Source organism: Pinus tabuliformis, chromosome Q, assembly GCF_031772625.1.
Source record: "Pinus tabuliformis cultivar Carrire ecotype Pingquan chromosome Q, CPIR1, whole genome shotgun sequence".
Lineage (NCBI taxonomy): Eukaryota > Viridiplantae > Streptophyta > Pinopsida > Pinales > Pinaceae > Pinus > Pinus tabuliformis.
In genome coordinates this window covers 1,057,020,448-1,057,032,666 of record NC_142296.1, presented here as the reverse complement: position 1 = coordinate 1,057,032,666, position 12,219 = coordinate 1,057,020,448, and positions in this window count along the sequence as shown.

Sequence of the window (12,219 nt, the reverse complement as noted above, 5' to 3'; positions counted from 1 at the left end):
TTAGGATGTTTATGGTTTATCATTATTTCTTCATGATAAAAATGCCTCTAAACCTTACTATAACACACTTCAAAGGCATGTAGCCATCACATCTCTTCTCAAAAGTAAGCTACCATCACCCGAGCTAGTTTACTTTCATTTTGCATGTAAATAATTTTCAACATTTACTATTTATTAATTAAAGTTCAGTTTCATTGTGTCTCTATGTTTCTATTTTAAATTTTTATTTCATTTAATTTCTTCAAAAATTTGGATCACCAATGTCGCAGGGAAAGAAAACTAGTCCAAGTGCATGGACTATACCTATGCAAAATAACTTTAGATTAATTTTAAAAATACATTAATTCTCTAAACGCACATGGAAATCATTGGATTAAACTAAAATTTAATTTACCCATTTTATGGAACCCTAGAGAGGAAGGAAAATATGGGGAATATTTGGACCATTACTTTCCAAAATTTGGTTTACTATAAAGTGGAAGAAGAGGGCCAGTCCTCCTATCATTAAAACACTATTTTCTTGATTACTCCATAATAAGAGTCCTCAAATCAAGAGGGTCAAATAGAATTGCATGGGGACATGCACTAATATCAGTTGGTGGGAGGTGATGGTACCTAGCATGTCCACCCTTTTTACATAGTTTTAACAATTTCGAACATGCAACTTACCTACCTTTTCTAGTGTTTTCCACCCTTTTTGGTATGTAAAATGAAATTTTGGAAAATACTTTTATTAGAGTATGTTTTGTCATATTTTTTCAGCTATTGGGTTGAAATTTTATTAGATTCTAGACTTACCTTTCATTGAAGTGTTCATAATATTGTGTCAGAAGTAGGCTACATGAATCTCACAGCTAAACTATTACATAGTTATAGGAAATCTACAATGAATCTGCAATATTACTATTGATGAGCCACAATAATTCTACAAGACAGTCATTTCCACCTAATTACTAGGTAGAGGAATCACAACTTCAAAAACATCCAATTTTGCACATGTCGATCCAAAATCAAGTGACAGAGAACCAAAATATAATATTGAGAATCATATGAAGTATTTTGTTAAGTTAGGACAAGTAAAATAATGGAAAAACCATGATCATAAGAATGAACAAATAAATAATGGATGTATGTCTCAATACATATTAGAATGAAGTTGTGGAAAAATGAAATAGAAAAATTGATCTTCAAAAAGTACCAATGTCATATAGGTGACTAGTATTTCTTTTTGTCGCTTAGGCAGTAGCATAAAGAGGGAATGTTACTATTGGTCCAAGGTCTTCCATCCAAACCTACTAAATAAAAAACTATATGCTATTTGAACAAATAAGATAATCGAACATAGGAGACATTGTTTGGTTATTGGTCATTAATGTTTAAAATGAATATATGTGAAAACTCACCAATAATGGTAATGGGAATCAAGGTACCAACTAAATACAAAAAAGTGTGAATAGATGAGATAGAATCGAACACTTATGGAATGTATAGATCAGGGGACATTGATGTATTCCTATTGTTGATAGTGGGGTATCCTGCCAATGATGGCTATAAGCCCTAAGGTACTATAAAATCTCTAAATCTCATTCGTTGAGAAAATATTCCAAAGTCAATGAGAAGAGACCCATTGGAAGGACATAAATAATGCATCTCCCATCATCCAACATGAGTGGACACAAGTAGATGGCTTTGAATGTATTGGACAAGAGATAGAAGAACATATCAGTAAATATGCCTCTTGCATCTACATGAAATAGAGTTCAGACCCTATGAGAAATAACCACTAATAGAGGTAAGGACTTCCACCAATGATGAAAATGGAATCAAGTTATGGTATGGTATGGGGTCACTAGTTATGGTATGAGAACATTTTGAGCAGAACGTGTTTTTTTATGTGGGAATCCATTATTCTTAGCTAGTGTGTCATCTATCAATCCCTTGCAAGGATTGGTTGGAGGTTATGTATTTTTTCTCTAGTCTCTGTGTGGGTTGGGTGGAGTTTATGTCTTTTTTCTCTGGTTTTTATGTGGGTTGAGTGGTGGATTTGTATACTATCTAAGGTCCCTCATCCAAGTCCAAACCAGTTTAGCTAGTGGAAGTGTAAGCTTGTGGCTTCTTGGAGTCTAGAAAAGAAGAGGGAAAATTTGGGAAGCTCCATCAATAGGTGTCCACCTTTTTAGAAAGAGCCCTTGATTGCGTCTCTTTAGGCCATGCATAAATTAGGTTTTGACCATTCAAATGTGAGGTGGATCTAGGTCAGAGAAGGGTCAATTTTCTAGTACATTTCAATCCTTGTAGCATAGACCCAAGGTATTGTTTTCACCATGCCTCAAAAGGGAGAAAGAGCATAGATAAGGGATACCTATTATGAGGAGCATGCTTATCAAGGAAACTCCTTTATACATCAAAGAGTACTTGGTTTTGCAACTAGATATAGTGAGTAGATTCTGGTGCACATGCATGAAGAATTTTCCCAATATAAATGAAAAACTTCTTCCCAAAGAAATTCCCTCTCAGATTCCAAAGTGTTGCTAGAGTGGATAGGATGGATCCTTGACATGAGACATACGAGAGGAAGATTTAATTAGTATATGAAAAAATTATATTTGTACTACCAGATGAAGTTTCTCTTGGGACATACCCTATTAGGTTTCCATGATTCCTTGATGGACCTATTACAATGACTGCATCACACGCATGGGCACCTGAATGATTCAGCTGGCAGGTTGAAGAAGATAGATCATAGGTTGGAAAGGATTGAGCAACATCTTGGCATCCCTCGAGTAGTTACTAGATCTCCAACATATCTATTAGCACTTATACCTATGGCAGGCTCTAATTCTGATCCTTTTCCTTAACTATGCTATGATTTGAGTTCTTGGTTTCTCCTTCATAGTTCACTTTCTATGTGGCTAGATATACTAGTGTCTTGTGTTAAGCAAGTGTGGTGTTAGTTTTGTTAGTTCATGATGTCTCTTCTATACCTTTGACGGGTACATTGTTTGTTATGGTATGGCCTCCCTTATGATAAATTAGTATGACTTATGATAATTTTTTATATAATCCCCTATTTGCTAAGTAAATATAATTCACTCCAAACAAAATTAAATAAAACAAAAAAATTATAATATAGAATTCATATTATTTTATTTTTCACGTTTAATAGAAAAATTATTTATATATAAATTATTCTTTTATAGATATTTTATGGAAAATATGATTTTACTTTTTCAAATTTAAATAAAATTATGTTAACAGATATTGGTTTATTAAAATTGTAACAAAGTTTATTTTTTTTTAAAGATTGCAATGAAATTATTTTTTTGTAGAAAATATTTCTTCTATAGAGATATTCTATAACTTATTGTTTTATGAATTTTTTAAAATTATTAGTTGATGGGAATTTTAAGAAAATAGTTATGTTTGGTTTTAAAATTCTTAAATAATTTTAAAAAAGTCATGAAAATTTTAAAAAGAGCAAGTGAATTATATAACTTAACCTGGTGGAAAAAATAAAGTACAATTGTCCACAAGTGAAGGAAAAAAATTATAATTAAATTATATAGTTAGTCTTTGAAAGGATTTATAGAAATACATTAGGTAAGTAGTTTTTTAATAGCATTCTAATGATTATCATGGAAAAATAATTAATTAAATTAAAGAATTCATATGATGTTTTCTTCTCAAATTTGATAGGACTTTTGGATAGGTGGTTTTGAATGGTTTACCTCACCTCTTAAAGATAACAAACCATTGATTAAAATGTAAATTTTTTATAGTTTGTTTTTCTCATATTTGATAGAATTATTGATATTTGTTTTTTCTCAAGTTCAAATTTGATAGGAATATTTATAATATGATTTTTTTTCTTCAAGAAGTTTAATAAAAATTTTGTAAAAAGTTATTTCTTTTATAGAAAATTCATAAAAATGTCTTTTCTTTCATTGTTTTAAATTAAAAAAAAATCTATTACTTTAAAGAGTTGGATTGCATCATTGATAGCAAAACAGACAGAGGGAGGAAAACAACTCAACCTTTTCCATAAAAAGACCATAAAACTAGACCAATACATATAAATTGAGATTTCATACTCTTTGCATCGACAACCAAGACATAATTTACATGAAATAACACAAAAGAAGCCTTTGGTGAGGCTGAGAGCCCTAACCTCATGTTATACATCACCGTCTTCCACAGAACCAGAGAAGATTGATCGAATGTTGAGCCAAGAGTATCCACGGTCCACACAATATAAGCATTGAAATCATGCACCAGGATTCTACCTCTCTTTCCCTAATATTTTAGCTAGCCATTACATTCCAACTGAGACCAAAAACCTAAACTCCATGGCCCTAACCTTGCTACATCAATATTATTTGAAAATCAAGGAACTACCATAAAAATAGACATCATCATCTAGCAATACCAATAGGAACGACACCAAATTTTGTCCCAGTTACTCATCCTTAGAGGAGGAGATGGTAGTTAGGGCCAAAACACTGAAGCCTGGGGGATCAATCTATCCCCCCCCCCCCCCCAAAGTCACGAGGAACGCAATTTTCCACATTCATAAAGAAGGTATCTATGTTGTCCACATAGAACCTTGGGTTCTGTAATATCCTTTTCACATCTTTGATGGAGGCGAAAGTGTTGCATTTTTCAACTTGATTATCCCTTAACACCAACCTGAGAATTGTCTTCATCTTCTTGTGCAAGGTTATTAAATTTAGGTACTTCTTGCACCTTCCCCGTATATTAGTAGGGCCATGCACCCACTTAAACATGATCTGCAATAGCAGTAGGTCTCAAAAGGAATGCCTCTCCTCCCCAGCTTTGATTTCCAACTCACAAATCTACTGGTGCATCTTTGGGGGAACGACATTAAAATATGTCACCATTGAGTCATGGGTGAATAACTTGGCCCCATGTTTCCCTTGTTAGCCTCTTGCTCATCCACCCCTCCTGCTTCTTCCTCTCTACCTCAGTGGCATGTTCAGACCACATGAGGGTTCCTTTACTTCTTTATATGGATTAATTCTAAATACAAGTGAACAAATCCACTAACACAACTCAACACTATCAAAAACTGCGAACCAACAAAGGACAACATCATAGAACCACCAGCCACAAGTATTAACCTCTGACATAAAATCACACCCAAGGGATATGGGAAGCTCCTTTCCAATTAGAGACTTAGACACCTTAAACATTGAGCGCCCCAAATAAAGCACTAGAATCTGGACACTATAATACCCAATAGCATAGGGAGAAATAACCCAACATTGCCTCCAACACATGATAGAAATTGTTTTCCAAGACTCCCTGACAACACTTGACCTCAAAATATCCAATTTAACTGTACCAAGTAGACTCAAATTCAAATAACACAACCCCCACAAGGGTAGAAGTTTCATAGAGGCCCAAATCTTAAAAAAATGAGCCATCCCTTAAATAAGACCTAGTACCCTGATAACATAAAGCCAGATAAGAATTAAACAAAATTCATTTCTCAAAAGGAAAGAGGACCAAAAGAAGGCCAAAAGGCTTACAAATTTCATATACAAGTAGAAAAGCCTCATCGGGGGTTGTCTCCCCTCCCGTATATAATCAATCTGACAAAAAATATGTAGTGGCCAAGAATTGAAAACCTAAGACTCAAGAGCTTCACTCTGGGATGTGGAATTACTCACTGCAAGGGCTGAGGAATCCCAAAACCATATAAGCTAGGGATTCACCACCCTCACTAAATAATTTCCACCAATGACTACCACTTCCTTCATAAACCAGATGCAACGAATAACCTCATCTCTTCCATCCTCAACTTCACTAATGATTTTGATTATATACTCCATTACCTCCTAAACCCTCACCAATAGGAGAGTTGCATGTGAAGTACAAAGTGCATACGCCATCCATAAATATTTGTTAATACACCAATGGTGGTGGGCACAAAGATCCAAGCCCCTTGTTTCCCTTCATAACACCCCCATCAAGGATCCACCCATCGCCTGCTAGCAAAAGATTGAGGTCCTCCTTCTAATCATAGTCCACATGTGGGGCCAACAATCATCTATGTCTAGCTCTCTTATTTGACAACCCAAATTGGTAATAAAACATGCCACCTTATTGCCAGATCTTCTTGAATGATGGGTAGTTATATAATAAAAAAATATACTCAAACTTTTAATGCTCTGAACCAACAATTCCAATCTCTAGCTATTAACTACCTTCTCTGGTGGTTGAAATATGATCAAGTTCTATAGGAAATTAATTACAAAGAGTGAATCCCCGTCCACATGCAATGATTTGAAACCCCCTCTTATTGAAATCAGGAGACCATATTCGAGGGCCTATAATTCCACCATGTTATTACTAGTGGAGTCATAACTCTGATTGAACACTCTCATTACATCGGAGTTGCTATCTCTAATCACACCTCCCAAACCTACCACCCCCAAGGTTCGCTTTGATGCACCATCAAAATTTAGTTTGATGAAACCTTCCATGGGGGAGAATCTTGTTGCTTCACTATTTCTCATCTTTATGGTTGACCTTGAGTTGAAAAATATTGTACCCACACTCAAATCCATATTTCTCAGAATGTATGCATCCCCTTTTAACATTTTCCAAACGTCACTAGACCATGGAACCACAATAATTGTTTCTCGAATATTTTTTTTCACAATAGCACGAATGTCTCTCTATTTTCTACATTTACCCTTGAATATCCTCACATTCCTCTCCTTATAGAATGTCCATAGTATAAATCCTCCTTCAAATTCCCATTCTCTACTAATCATGGGATTTTATATTTTACTCTTCTCCATTAACAAAGCCCCAGGCCCACATCTTCCTTGTTTCGATTCATTTGACCAAAATTTGCCAAAATCGATTTTTGAACTTCCTCCATAAATAGGTAGAAATTAAACATGTGTTCTATTCATTCCTCTTTAGATTAGCACAAAAAACATATAGAGGTCCCTCGGAAACCTATCCTTATGATCTGGTCCCATGTTAAAATTTTGTTGTTCACCAATAACCAAAGGGAGTGTCTTACCTTTGGCCAAATACTGTGAGACCATACCACCTTCCAAAGAAAATCTTCCACTACTTCCTTATGTCGTACCAAGGGGACATATGCCTCGTTAAATGTAAACATACCAATTGGATTATAACCCCACCTCAATTTGTCATGGTCATGAGCTATCTGAACCTTCCTCTTCACAAATTATTTATTAAAACTATACCAAGTTATTTCTCCCTATTGACATTCCCAATCCTCCTTAAGTTTATAGGTTCACCAAAATCAAGAATCACAATTCTCCTTCCAAAAACACACCACCTTTTGGCCTCCCCTTGATTTAGTAAATTTTTCTATCTCCACCCACTTTGAATTTTCCGAGTCATGGGAGATGCTACCATGAGTCCTCCAAAATCCTGGTTATATCCCCTTTTATCACTTCCCAAAATGCATGGTCTCTTATTAGTTTCATACCCACTTGTGCCCATATCCAAAACTGGGATCCAGGATAGTAATTGAGATCTTGAATACAAGCTTCCGTAGTAGATTGGGGCTTATACTTTCTCTTCCATATTTGTCTCTAAATTTTTTTACCACCCATCCCTCATGGCCACCATAATTTAGCCCCCAATGCTTCACATAAAGCTTCTAGGTCTCTTAAACCCAACCCGCCAACATCTTTTGGTAAACAAAGCTTCTCCCACACCATCAATTCCCACTGATTAGTCTTGTTAGCACTTCTTTGAAGGAAATTCCTCCAACTAATGATTATTTCCTTGATGGAAACTCTTGGATCACTTCCATTTGGTATAGAGGTATAGATTGTAACACTGATTTTTTTAACACTTCTCTCCCAACTAAATTTAAGGCTCTAATAGCCTAATTCTTAACTTTATTTTCCAATTTTTCTAACATCTCCTAGAAACATACTGGCTTCTTTGAATTAAGTGCAAGAGGCTCACCAAGATACTTAGAAGGAAAGAATGTATCCTAGAATCTAGAGTCCTAGCCAAGTACCATTGAACTGAGACATTGCAATTAAAAAAGAAAATGTTATACTTCTCCTTATTTATTAGAGCGTCTAATGCTTACATAAACACTTAGAGTTGAGAGTGAATCAATCTTTCTTTCATGAGATTATCCAACCTAAAATCATAAGCATCTAAACCACAAGAGGAAATACCAATTCAACCTATAATATGCCTTTGAGAAATTGAGTTTTATCATCATACTTGGATACATATTGGATCTTAGAAAGTGAACCACCTCCTGCGCTGGAACTATTCCATCAGAGATATTCTACCCTTCCACAAAACCAATATTTTCAGGGCTAGTTAGTTGACTCAACAAGGGCTTCATTCTATTCAGTATAACAAGTTAAATGATTTTATAAATGAAATTATACAATGATATTGATCTGAATCCATTAGGTTCTTTATTCTTACCAGCCTTAGGAATAAAATCTAAAAAGGTAGCATTCAACACTTTCTATATTTTTTGAGATTTCCTAGATTCCTCCACCACTTCATAAACCTCCTCACCCAAGAAGTTCCGACACCCCTTGAAAATTTCCAAAGTAAAACCAACTGGAAATGGGGTTTTGTTTTTCTACATTTTCTTCACCACAAACTCTACTTCTTCAAAATTGACCCTCCACATCAAAACTTCATTCTAGTCATTAGCAACTATTTTAGGAATGCATGTTGTGATCTGATTTATAGCTTGCAAGCTATTCTGAGAAGATTCCTGTGGAATATATTTAAAATGGAACACCAATTCATCTTCAATCTCTTCATGAATAAGCTTCATTTTCCCATACTCACCTTTTATGCGGAATATCAAGTTATTATTCCTATGTTTAACCATTGATTTTTGGAAGAAACTAGAATTTTTCTCCCTTTACTTCAGCCATTAGACTCTTCATTTTTTTCTCCACAACAACTCCTCATGCTTTCTTCTATATTCTAGGTTACAGAGAGTGGATCCTTCATTGTCTTCTAACCTTTTCATTTCGCTTATTTGATCATTGATTGTTTTCCTTTATCCTTCTCCCCCTTTTATTTCTTGGCCCTCTGTCTCTAATCTCTCTCAAAAGACCCTAGATTTTTAAACAAAAATACCCCTACACATAAATTTATATTTGATCGTAGGGAAGATATGATAGGTCTTTCTGCACCCAACAATTGATAAGTCCCATTAGAAATCATTCCAATGTAAAGTAATCTAGGCTTTCCTCAAGCATCGATAAGACTTCACCAGTCCCAGGAAAGGAGACAACACATTCTAGTGGGGCTTTTTCTTATGGGGACTTCCACTTTGATACTTTTTTGTCCCTTGTGGCTTCTAGTGGCAACTCCTCCATAGCTATATCCTTCAATAGAACAAATTATTCCTCCATATTCTCTAGGCTGGTGTTAGTTCCTGAGTCTACCTTAGGCTGAGAAAGGTAGGATCTAGGATAACATCAAACCATGCTTAACCTAGTAGCTAGCCCTACCAGGTTGGGAGAGGGTTCTCTCCTTGTCAATCTCAGCAAAATACGATCAAAGAGGCTTGAGATGACTGATGTGAAGATTTATTTTAGGCTAGGTATGTGTGTAGAAGAGTTTGATTAAATTTGATGGTGTTTTGTTGGCTCAAAGGTGAAAGGCAGATTTGGGTCTGGGGAATGAGGCTCAGTTTTGTAGAGATCTCTATGGGGAAAGGTAGGAAAATGGTTTGGTAATTCAAATTGAATGAAATGGAAGGCCTTAGATAGGTGAGGAGTTGAAGAGGGCAAGAAAGTCTTGGGGATCCTCTTTAAATAGTTGGAAACATAAATAACTAAACAAAACCCTAGGTAGAGCACTGTAATTTCAATGGATTCTACCTTTATCGTTGTTTGATTTAGTTAAGATGAAGCAAAGAAAAATGATGGCATATATAAAACACATGTAAAACTATAATTACAGAATGAAACAAAATACCAAATCAAGATGCCACATGGATCCAATAAAGTGCTGCAAACCCTGGTTTATTCCTTAGCCAAACTACTGAAACAATGAAGCTCCAAGCTTTCCCAAAAGTCCAACCTTTGTTAATGACTGAAAAATTACAAGATATAAGCAACCAAAAACTCATCCTATCCTCTATCGATGGAGCTCATAAGTTTAGGAGTTGTTCCAACAAATTCTAAACTGAGAACTAAAAAGTAGGTAGTGGAACAACTTGCATCTAAAAACTAGGGAACTAATTCATTCAGTTGCAAACTACCTTTTCATTGATGAATCCACCTCTATGAGTGAAAATTTAGCATAATTACATCAAAATCCATCAATTCACATTAAATTACATCATGAGTTTGACTATTAGAAAGAGAAAAGTCAAATTGTCAGGAAACTAGGTGAAAAACAAAGTTTTTTGACCAAAATGAGCAAATTTCCTTCTATGTGCCTCGCTAATTTCCCTATGCATAATGCCTCTTTGCAGCTGATTTTGGAGGCCTTCCTGTGCACCAAATTTGCTCCAAGTGGGCTTGCTGGAATGGTTAGCCTGTCTACTTTCCAGACAAGTGAAATTTCTAAATTTTGCCTTCATTTGCCCCTCCAAAACTCAGCTCTCCCAACACTGCTTCATGTGTGTCCAAAAAGGGGCGGAAAGGTCATTTTTGAGGTGTTTTTGACCTTTTTGGAAGCTCAAAACCTATCAAAATTTCTTGGCCATTTGAGGGCAATCATAATTTTCCATGACAAATCCAAAAATCCTGAGTTTTCCTCAAAAGGAGGTCTCTAGAAAAAGCGTGCACTAAGTGGCACTGCACATCAGGTAGAAAAACCTGTGTTTTGCTCAAAATTTTCTAGTTCCGCACTTTCGCTTAGTATTTCCTGCAGTCCCGCACCTAATGGTCATGTCTCCAATGCACCTTACCACATTTTTTCCATGTTAAAGAATCCATTCTATTGGGGCTTTTTCTTATGGGTACTTCCACTTTGCTACTTTTTTGTCACTTGTGGCTTCCAGTGGAAACTCCTCCATAGCTATATCCTTCGACAAAACAAATTCTTCCTCCATATTCTCTATGCTGGAAAACACATTCTCATTTTTTAAAGGGTTCTCTTTCACCTTTGATCTTTGACCCCTTATATTTTTACGATGGAAGGGCACGCTCATGAATCCATCACCCACCCTTTGTTGGCCTTCTTCTTGAATTTCCTCCTTTCTCATTATACAATCTAAGAATACGTGGTCATTCTTGTGATAATAGAAACATCTGAATAGAACATGTTCATGTTCCAATGGATGAGACCAAATTTCTACCTTATACTTCAGATCTATCAATTCTAGAAGAAAATGAGAGATATTCATATAGACACAAATTCTAGCATAAGTCATGCTCTTTCCTGTTCTAGTGACCTCATAAACTTTGATGAAATTTCCCAAGGAGTTACCAATTTCTTCCAGGATTTCTGGAATCTATAAATCAACTAGCAGAGAGTAGAGCCTCACCAAGACTAGACCCACAATAAACTCCTCTTTGTCTGGGTTAAGTAATTCCTCCTAATTCCTTATGTATAATCTGAGATTATTCATGAATTATATACACCCTTCAAATAGTCTTGCCTTGTCATCTAGATTAGAGAAAATCACCATAAAAAATCCTTTTGGCCCAAGCCTTAGATTCACCTCCCCTTTCGATTTCCATTTTTGTTTTATCTATTTTTTGATATCCTTTTTCTGTTAGTTAGCTCCCGATAAACTTGTAGATGAAGGCATGGTCCTTCATCCTCTTTCTATGCTTCTATAAGATTTTTGGTGGGATTACAAATTTTGGGTTTTGAGCTTCATTGGGAATGCATTTTCCTCTAAGTTTCAACTGCCATTACGCCCATATAATTGGAGATTATTTAGATGAGCTTCCAACACCAAGTGTTTTAGGACACCCCCCCTTCCTCCCTTTATTTTCTGATTTTTACCAACTACGACATCCTTGAGGGAGGGGTTCTCAAAATATATCTTACCCACGCTTGCCCCAATCTTCTAGCCAATTAGTTTATTGAATGCATTCAACACATCCATCAGTAGGTTCATGATTAATTCATCCGGAGTTAATTAGTTGGAGAAATTCAAACATGAAGTCTTTGTGAAGTCATGCAACAGTTATCCCTTTGATTGAGGAAGTTATCCCTTAATTAAGGAGATAAGGATGAGTTGTATTTGAG